General features: G+C 39.9%; 1 long non-coding RNA gene across 1 annotated transcript; it reads right to left on the bottom strand.

The window, feature by feature from the left end:
- Window positions 1–7,695: 7,695 nt before the first annotated feature.
- Window positions 7,696–8,171, bottom strand: LOC136846409 (uncharacterized). The gene is made up of 2 exons (XR_010855376.1): window positions 8,068–8,171; window positions 7,696–7,844 (listed from the first exon to the last, which is right to left on the bottom strand). It is a non-coding gene; the product is annotated as an uncharacterized lncRNA (long non-coding RNA).
- Between the last annotated feature and the right edge of the window lie 2,750 nt (window positions 8,172–10,921).

Raw genomic sequence — 10,921 nt, 5'->3', positions numbered from 1 at the left:
TACGCCTGATTGTAACTATCAGTTACCAGTCCCGCAAATTGTTTGGAGTTATACAAAGCCAACAGGATCTGTCTTTCTCTCCATAGAAATTGTCAAGGCGAAACTGGAAGTTTTCGAAACTTTAGGGAACTAAAGATAGAAGGCTTTATTAAAGAAAGAAGCTTGCTGAATCCCTCCCCCTCCCCCCTCCCCCCTTCCCCCATAAAAATGTGGATAGTATGGACTGAAGTTACAGAAAAGTTGGTCGAGGAATGGTTAGAAGATGAGGGGGGGGGGACTCCGTAGGGGGGTAGCGCCGTCAGTGCACCTCATGCGGTGCGTTGTAGGCATTGCTTAAGGTTCTTTGCAGCATGCCTTCGGCCCCTAGCTGCAACCCCTTTCATTCCTTTTTACTGTACCTCCTTTCATCTTCTCTTTCTTCCATCATATTCTCCACCCTCTCCTAATAATTGATTCATAGTACAACAGCGAGGTTTTCCTCATGTTACACTTTTCAGACCTTTTACTGTCAATTTGCGTTTCAGCGCTGAATGACTTCATAGGTCCCAGTGCTTGGCCTTTGGCCTAAATTCGCTATTCAATTCAGTTCAGTTCAAGGTGAGGGGAAAATGAGAGAGAGAATATTTAGGAGTAACTGAAGGTTTACGGGGAAATTTGACCATGTACAGTACATGAAGAAGGAAAACTTGCAGAAAGTGTAAATGAGCTTATTCATGTATATATAACAAATGCAAATTAAACGATGACTTTCAAAGGAATGAATGTTTTGGGAATTTCTCTTTTTCTTGAGGAGAGCAGATAGGGTCACCGCGAGAATTAGAGGTCATAACAAATTAGTATTTTGGGAAGGTGTAAGATAGGGTGTTGATTGAGGATGTAGGTCCTATAATGGAATCAGTGGAAATAGAAGAGTGGTGTAGGTTTAGAGACAGTGTGTTTGCGTTTGAGTGTAATCAGGTATTCGTTGTGATACAGAGTTTGTTATTATTATTATTATTATTATTATTATTATTATTATTATTATTATTATTATTATTCAGAAGATGATCCCTATTCATACGGAACAAGCCCTCAGGAGCCATTGACTTGAAATTCAAGCTTCCAAAGAATATGGTGTCCATTTGCAAGAAGTAACAGTAGGTCATATGAAATACAGAAAGAAGAGATGGTTAGAGATTTATTAGAAAAGAAAAAATAATTAACCAAATCCATAGATAAATGGACACAAATGCAAGTAAATTATTAAGAAACATTATTAAAAGGGCAAAGATATTGTCGTATGCCTGATACCTGACTAGAGTTGTGGTACTTCTGATTTTAGTTTCCTGAAAAAAAAAGTAAAAAATACGCTGAAGTTTCTTCGGCTCAATCGAGTTTTCTGTACAGTTATAATGCTGTATGAAACTCTCAGCCACGGCCCATGAAACTCTCAGCCGCGGCCCATGAAACTTTCAGCCACAGCCCGGTCGTAGCCTGTGTTGTTGGCACTTATAGCGGTGCCAGACGCATGATCATGGCTAACTTTAACCTTAAGTAAAATAAAGACTACTGAGGCTAGAGAGCTGTGATTTGATATGCTTGATGGGTGGAGGGTGGATGATCAACATACCAATTTGCAGCCCTCTAGCCTTAGTAGTTTTTAAGATCTGAGGGTGGACAGAAAAAGTGCGGACGGACAGACAAATAGCCAGCCATCTCAACAGTTTTCTTTTACAGAAAACTAAAAACTATTTCAGGTATGGATATTGCCTATCGGTAAGATAGACACAAGTACATCCTCCAAATTTTGTTTATATGAATAGTACACTACCAGCGACAGCATAAACTACTGTTCACCACAAATTGTAATAATGGTACAATGAACTCCACCCACCCCCCATCCCCCCACCCCCCGGACGATCATAGTTTTTAAATCATACCTTGAGGAAGAATTATTCTCGGAGCTTAAGAGTACCCAAATGGACCTTGTATTCCGTAATTGCTTTCCTAATAGAAATTCCGTTTTTTGTAAATAAAGATTATGCAATGCCAAACCCATAATTGTTTGATAAGGGATGTAGGTGCTGTTCGAAATAGGACATTCTTCTTGATGCTTGAAATTGAGCTCTCATGGTGAAGGGTTAGTTTTGTTTTTAAGTAAAGAGCGTTAGTGTATGTATACATGTATATATATACATATATATATGTACAGTATGTATATATATAATTATATGCATATACATAATTATATATATATACATATATATTATATATGTGTGTATGTATATATAACATGTATAATTGTATATATGTAGATATGTATATATGATTATATATATATATATATACATAACTAATTATATATATATATATATATATATATATATATATATATATATATATATATATGTATAATTATATATGTACAGTTATATATAATATAATATATATATACACACACAAACACTTGCGGCCATATACACATATTTCCAACAAATGTCGTTTTTTTTTTTACGTAACAACATAAAAATCATGAGAACGACAGCATTCAGTTCTCTCAGGCGCCGTTGCCGAAGGTCTCGATATCAGGTGGTCTCAATGACACTCTCCTTGCAATTCTGACACAAGGGAATTAGCTGCTTCAGTGAATGCCATTGGGAGGTAATTTTATCTATCAAGCTACTGACGTGAGTGAAGGATCGTCTCTCTGTTTCAATATTTTCTCCGAAAAATGAATTTCTCTGTTGCGGATCGTCGTGAGGAATGACGCACGAAGACTGTGAATTGGCATCAAGGGGAATGGTATTCTTCTATGTTTTTTTTTTTCAGTAGGGAGTAGTGCCGTCCGTACATCTCACGCGGTGCGCGGTAGGCATTACTTAAGGTTCTTCTCAGCGTCCCCTCGGCCCCTAGCCGTAGCCTCTTTCATTCCTTTTACTCTACCTCCGTTCATATTCTCTTTCTTCCATCTGACTTACCACCATCTCCTAACAGTTGTTTTATAGTGCAACTGCGAGGTTTTCTTCTTCTTTACACCTTTAGAACCCCTTTACTCTCTGTTTCTTATTCAGCGCTGAATGACCTCATAGGTCCCAGCGCTTGGCCTTTGGCCTGAATTTTATATTCCAATTCCAGTTCATCGTTATTTTATTTATAAATGTTGAGAGCCTTTTATTCTTGGCAGCTTTTCAACTGGCCATCATCATTTGTGAAAGACAGGTGCTTCACCTTGATATCATCTCATTTTAGCCTTGCTATTGTTGTTTTTTACTGAGCTGGCTTTTTTATGCCAGCACGGGCTCTTGTTCATAAGTGTCATTCGATGATTTGAAGTAAAAAAAAATGGTCGTGATTAAAATGAGTAAAAATAATGGGATATGAAAAGTGAAAATTATATCATTTTAACCATATCATTGTTTTTGACTGAGCTGGCTTCATGCCAGCACGGGCTCTTGCTCATAGGGTAACCCGTAAGTGTCATTCGGTGATTTGAAGTAAAAAAATAGTCATGATTAAAATGAAGAAAAATAATGGGATATGAAAAGTGGAAATGATCTCATTTTAACCATGTCATTGTTGTTTTCGACTGAGCGGGCTTTTTTATGCCAGCACGGGCTCTTGCTCATAGGGCAGCCCATAAGTGTCATTCGATGATTTGAAATAAAAAAAAAAAATGGTCGTGATTAAAATGAGTAAAAATAATTGTATGAAAAAGTGAAAATTATCTAATTTTAGCCATGTCAATTTTGTTTTTGACTGAGCTGGCTTTATGCCAGCGCGGGGTCTTGCTCAAAGGGCAGCCCGTAAGTGACATTCTACGATTTGAATGAAAAAAAAAAAAATGGTAGTGATTAAAATGAGTAAAAATAACGGGATATGAAAAGTGACAATTATCTCATTTCAACCATGTCATTGTTGTTTCTGACTGAGACGGCTTTATGGCAGCACGGGCTCTTGCTCATAGAGTAGCCCGTAAGTGTCATTCGATGACCTGAAGTGAAAAAAATATGGTCGTGATGAAAGTGAGTAAAAATAATGGTATGAAAAAGTGAAAATATGGTCTTGTCATCTTAACAAGCAGTGAAATACTCTATCACCCCGTTAATGGATTAATTTCATCTAACTTCCATTATCTCATCTTGATTGCCTTAGTTTGCGTGCAAGCATACGAGTTGATTGCCTCCGCCCACGAAGTGTAAATGCCACCTGTATCTGTCTCCGGTTCTGTGTTTGTGAGGTGTCTCAGAAAGGATGTTGATGGGCGGAAGCTTTTTACTATAGTTTTTAAGAGGGCGTTGGTGTGGGCGTTGGATTTCAACTTTGTTTCGGTTGTGCCAGCCTCAGAGTAGTCTAATGCTTAATTAAAACTTTCACGTCAACGCTTCATAATAATATCGTAAGTAACATTTACATACTACTTTACGCACACAACGTCACACACACACACACACACACACACACACATATATATATATATATATATATATATATATATATATATATATATATATATATATATTTATATATATATGTATGTAGATAGGTAGATATATACTGTATGTATACATTTTTACATATATGTATAAATATGGATATATATATATATATATATATATATATATATATATATATATATATATATATATATCCCATATTTATACTTATATGTAAAATATATTTGTACATATATATCTATTGTATATATACAGTATACATACATACATACATACATACATATATATATAAATATTATTTGTGTGTATGTGTGTGTGACATGATTGTTAGTGCAGTAGCAATTATGTCACAAATAAACTTCCAGTCTCGAGTGGGCTTGAACTCGCAAGGTGTGGGTTCAAGCCCACTGGAGACTGGAAGTTTATTTCTTTCATTTACTTTCCAGTTACATTACACGCACGCACGCACATTATATATACAGTGTACATATGTGTGTGATAATTTTTTTTCGACGCAGTTCCTTTCAAGTATGACTCCAGACTGACGATCTTTTTGTTTATACATTGGCATAAGCAAGAGGTTTTGCAATCCAGAATTACCTTGACATTTGCAGCTATTGCGATTACCCGGAATAACAATAAACAATAACTGTTCAGCAGGTTAAACTGTTATTCTCAAAAGTCTTTATTATCTTTTTTCTTTCTTTTTTTGACTTTCGTAATTTGTTTGTCTACAACTTAGAATATTAGAATATGATGTAACTGACTTACAGAATCTGTATATAAAAATGCAACTTTAGCCACGAAGTAATCTATAATAACAAAATCTGAGTTGATCTTTCTTGTTTGTTCGCGCCGGATGGGGCGGGCTAGGTAGGGGAGACATGACACGTCCACCCTCCTCCAGCAAACCTGTTTGTCCGTCCCACGTGGGGCCGGGCTAGGTAGGGGATCGGGAGGGTAGGGGAGACATGACAATCCACCGTCTCCTTGCAAACCCGTTTTTCCACCTCAGGTGAAGGCAGGGTAGGTAGGGGAGACATGACACATCCACCCTCCTCCCAAAAACTTGTTTGTCTGCCCCAGGTGGGGGTGGGGTAGGTAGGGGATTGGGTGGGTAGGGGAGATACGACGGGCAGCGCCGGGTTCCAGCTCGTGTAGATTATAAAGTTCATTCCACGATTGCACCGAACGCCATCTTTGGGGAAACATTATTAAAACTTCTCGAATGAGAAGGAAATTTACATCGGCTAATCTCCAATGGAAGTCTATTATCTTGTGCCTGATAAGAACGGAGAATTTCCGTCCCTGATATTTATGCGAATATCGCAGTATGAGCGTGCTTATGTCTGTCTGTCTGTCTATAAAGGAAAGTCTTTAGCTCGCAGAATGTCAGATGTCAGTCTGTGGATAAAATCTCTAGCTTAGGATTGTCTGCTTGTCTGTCGTTGGACTAAATCTGTGGTTCACGGAATGTCAGTCTGCTTACAGGGAAAAATCTGTATCTTACTGTATGTCTGTTATACAGAGATTCTGTGGTTCACGGAATGTCTGTCTGTTTGTTGGGAAAAATCTGTATCTTACGGAATGTCTGTTATTGAGAGATTCTGTGGTTCACGGAATGTCTGTCTGCTTAGGAAAAATCTGCATCTTACTGAATGTCTGTTATAGAGAGATTCTGTGGTTCACGGAATGTCTGTGTGTTTACTGGGAAAAATCTGTATCTTACGGAATGTCTGTCATAGAGGGATTCTGTGGTTCACGGAATGTCTGTCGGTTTGTTGGGAAAAATCTGTATCTTACGGAAAGTCTGTCTGTCTATGGAGTAATTTTGTGTTTCACTGAATGTCTGTCTGTCTATAGGGAAAATCTGTATCTTACGGAATATCTGTCTGTCCGTCTGTAGAGAGATTCTGTGGTTCACGGAACGTCTGTCTTTCTACAGGGAAAACCTTTAGCTTTCGGAATGTTTGTCTGTCTAAGGAGAAGTTCTCTGTTTCACGGGATATCTGTCTGTCTCTGTCTATGAAAAAAAATCTATGTCTATGTCTTACGGAATATTTGTTTGTCTCTCTACCCCCTGTCTTCAGTTATTGTAAACAAATGGAGAAGCACCAAAATATGGAAGCAGACTGTAATGGAGGTTGTCTTTAAACGTGACATTAGTATTAATAATAATAATAATAATAATAATAATAATAATAATAATTTTTATTATTATTATTATTATTATTATTATTATTATTTGGAGTAAAAGAACGATTAGAAATGAAATTGATAAGTTCAATTCAGATGATTCATTTTTATTATCCGCTTTCATTACTACGACACATGTCATGCATAAAGAATAAATTACTTATTTAACGCTCAGTGAAAAATGAAAGGATTAGCAATTAATAGAGAAATGTTATCAAACTTTGCCGTGTCACTCGGTAATATTAGATGCCATCAGATTAGCCCCTGATCAGCATCAGATTATTGTAATTAATTAATAATCTTCAGAACTCCCAAAGGCAAACAAGAAAGTTGATGAATAGAAAAATTAAACCAGAGAAGAGTAACTCAATGTCTTGTTATTTATTTACTGATTGTCAACGCAAACAATAATTATCATCGATGCCCATGTAAGTTGGTTCCTCGGTCTTAGCTGATATTGAATGTTCATAACATTAATGTTTGTTGTATGACCATGATCAATTCAGGACATTAGTAAGATTGTGAGGGTAAAGGACTGAACAAATACTTTTTAAATGTAAGGGTTAATGGAGACATACAGGTAATGTACCTACATTGACGCAGGACTTGGATTTTTTTTTACCGCACGAGTTTGAGAAACGTTAAGGAGGTTTTTCATGCATTAATTAAATTATCAGGCAAGAGCTCATATATATATATATATATATATATATATATATATATATATATATATATATATATATATATATATATATATATATATATTATATGTACAGTAAAATATATATTATATAATATGTGTATACTGTATATATATATATATATATATATATATATATATATATATATATATATATATATATATATATATATATTTTTACGTTTTTCCGTGGTTTTAGTTTGAAATATGCTCTGTGAGACAGGTAGCAACAATTTAAGTTAATTTAGCCTTGTGATTCTGACTTCGTGGGTACGGGAAAACGTAAAAAAAGAGGAAAACAAAGGAGAATTTCATATGAGCATAGGGCTCTGGTTACTGAGGGAAATATTACGTAAAACACGTGGGCAAATTTAAAGGAGTGTATTTACATAAATGATGTCAGTACGGGAAAGAGGAACTCAAGTAGATTACTATCCTGAAGGAGATTCCTACGGGATTGAATGAAACTGGGGGATTCCAGACACAGCCAGAGAAGCTTCCACGAAATAGGATCCCTCTGAAATGAGAGATATGCACATTATACGCCAGTAATGAGAATAGACAAAAGAATAATGAATTCGAGGCTGCACTGAGGGTGCCAAAGGAGTAATAAAGAATTAATACTGCCGATGCAAGAGGTGCCCGGACATTAGACAAGGGAGATTTCTGGCTTTCTCTTTAAGAAAATATTACGAGACAAAAGCGTGACTGAAATGGGGCTCTTCCAGGGCACTTTACCTTTTAGCAGATTTTCCGAGGGCGTGTAGAAGGCGGTCCGTGGATGACTTGCGATTTCCGGACGAGTTTCTTCCACGTGGTGAGATGCAAGGGCTTCCGTAAAGGGCAAGGCGATGGGGACTTCTCGAAACTCCAAGCAATGGCGTGGGGCTCGAGGAATACGGTCGAAGGGCACGAGGAGAAGTATACTTTTGAAAGGGCCACGTGGTTAGGATGCAAGGGCATCGGTGGGGCCAGGTGTTGAGGACGTCTTCACAAGTTCACTCCATATCTTCCAGCCCGCGTGTGTGTGAGACCTCGTGGGCTTTGCTTTTTATCCCCTCCTTTGGGGCAGGGGTGCGCCAACACAGATGCTTTGACTCATTGCACCTGCTGCCCGCAGGGGAGGTTTTGGCCTGTAGGAGAAAACGCCCAAGCCAGATTACTTTGCCTCGAAGGAAAGATCTTTATCAAAATGGGAGCGCCTTTAATCTTTTAAACCCCTGTTTTTAAGTCGATAGACAGATGGTCTATCGATCGGCCGGCTGGCAGTAAAATGAAACACGACAGAACAACCAACAACAACAAAGGAGGGGGAGGCAATTTACTAGCGAATTCTTGCTAATCATAATACCTCCCATACAAGATGATGTACATACCTCCTTCGGGTGTGTACATCGATATTCAAGAATGAGCGGCAAATGCTTTTACGTTACTCTACATTCTGCCTTGCAATGAACTTTACTCCTAAGGTTTTATGAAGCTTGGTTACTTTTAATAACACATTGGGACAATTTTCGTTAACAGAACGCAAAGTGATTTAAACACTTGCAAAAGAATAATTACTTTAGATTTGGTTACCCACTGGTAACTTTATAATGTGACTCGAACAATTGTGAATTATAGGACCAAGTATATGAGGCTATGGCCAACAAATGAAAAGAAAGAATTAAAATACACGGTTACTTAATTTTAGATAAAATGCATGCAGTTAGTACAATCTGCCTTGAAGAGGCTGTGTAAATGAAAAACAGCGTTTATTTTTGTAAATGACATCCCCTTTACGCGATACTGTAATGGCTATACATATTCGCATTGATAATATATCTTCGTTTTAACGTACTTTGTAGCCGGCCCCACACGGTTTTGACAGCCGTATGCGGGCGAGAGTATTCGCGAGTTTTAATTCGCTAACCTTAAACTACGCTAAATTTATGCGTCCACTGCCTACTCAATGTTATGACGGGGCGAGCAGACAAAAGATGTGGGGTAGGACAAACAGAGATCTTGGAAGGAATGGAAGGGGGAAAAGGGATAATAATAACAAAAGGATAATTACCAAGACGTTACGAATGAAAACTTGACCGCATATGAAAGGCGGGACACGTCTCTCAGAGCTTACGAAAGGGGCATTTAAATCACAAGGGCAAGAGTCTATGACTCGCGATTTTTTAAAAGAAAGATAAATAAATGACTAAAAGAAGGTAAATGATATTGGCAGAGGAGCTAAGGGAAAAAGAGTGAGGGTTTTATTATGTTAGGCGGGAATTTATTTTCCTTCGCCTATAAATTACGGCCCGGACTATCACTTCAGTCCCAGGGCGAGGAAAGTGCACCCGAAGGGCGCGACTCCTTCAGGAGGGGCTGACACGCACGCCCGGTGCCAAGGTATGGGCGCAAGGGCGTGCCACTTCTCACTGTTATTCTTAATGACTTGTACATTGTGTGGGAATGGTATCCCGTATTTAATTGCCTCTTGTGGGGATAATTTAAGGGAAGATTAAATAGAAGGTGATAAGAGATAGAAGTTCCTGAGGAACGGAGGAAGATAGAGGAGGGCCTGACATCCCCTTCTGGATTAGGGTGCAAGACCTTCGAAAAGATGAAATGGTGGCACAGGTGCCATGGGAGCTCTAGAGCTCTTTGTAAATTACCTGGAATGTCCCGCGTCCGTGGCAATTTCGCCTCGAGCCTTTCTCAATGGGACAGTCGTCCTCGGCCGGAAGCGGAGGCCCGCGACCGGAGGCGGCACGAGTACCACCTGGGCCTGCTGATGCGACAGCTGACGCAGGAGTGTTCCGTGCGGGTTCTACCATGATCCGTCGCGGCTCTTGTAGTTCATCGGCCAAGTGAGATATGGCAGAATCCTGACTTGCAATTGCGTCGGCGACGGACTGAGGCAGAGAGGGAGGCGGTCGGGGTGGCGTGAGCGGCTCGCGCAGGTATCGATGACCAGCTCAGGCACGGGTTGCGAGGCCGCACCTGCAGGTGAGCTTCCGCGGTGGTCGGGAGGAACCGTCTCTCTGACCGACGCTGGTAGCGGTGCCAGGCCGGGGAAGAGAGGGGTCCTGGAGTGGGATCCGTGAATGGAGATCGGCGTAGCGCTCTGGCGCTGGCACTAGGGCAGAGTCAGGCGCTATCAGAGGTTTCTTGGGCTCGTCGGTCAGGACGGACGAAGCTTGGCCCTGCTCGGGGCATGCAAGTGGCACCGGCAGGAATTTGGCATCTCCTGAAGGGAGATCTGATTGGGGCCCTGGCACTGGCACTGAGGCAGGGCCGGGCACTGGAATTGGATCGGGAACCGATCGATGGGGCCACTGTACATTGTACTCAGGTGGCACTGGTGGGGACTGCACGTCCTCCTGGTACCCAGGGGGCGCCAGTCTTGACTGAGGAAGAAGCGGGGAGGATTACTCGCGCCCGCGGAATGATTCGGGGAATGTGGACCCTAGATTGTCGTGATTTCGGTGGGGACTGAAAGTCCTGTCCCAGGATGACGTCATAACCTCCGGGGAGATGGCTTGCTACTGCAAGATTGCAAATTTTGATTGGTGAGGTCTTGTGACTCTCAATTGGACCGTAGGGAGTATCATTT

Source organism: Macrobrachium rosenbergii, chromosome 15 (assembly GCF_040412425.1).
Source record: "Macrobrachium rosenbergii isolate ZJJX-2024 chromosome 15, ASM4041242v1, whole genome shotgun sequence".
NCBI lineage: Eukaryota > Metazoa > Arthropoda > Malacostraca > Decapoda > Palaemonidae > Macrobrachium > Macrobrachium rosenbergii.
Note: the sequence above shows the minus strand (reverse complement) of the source record. Positions and strands in the feature narration are given on the sequence as shown.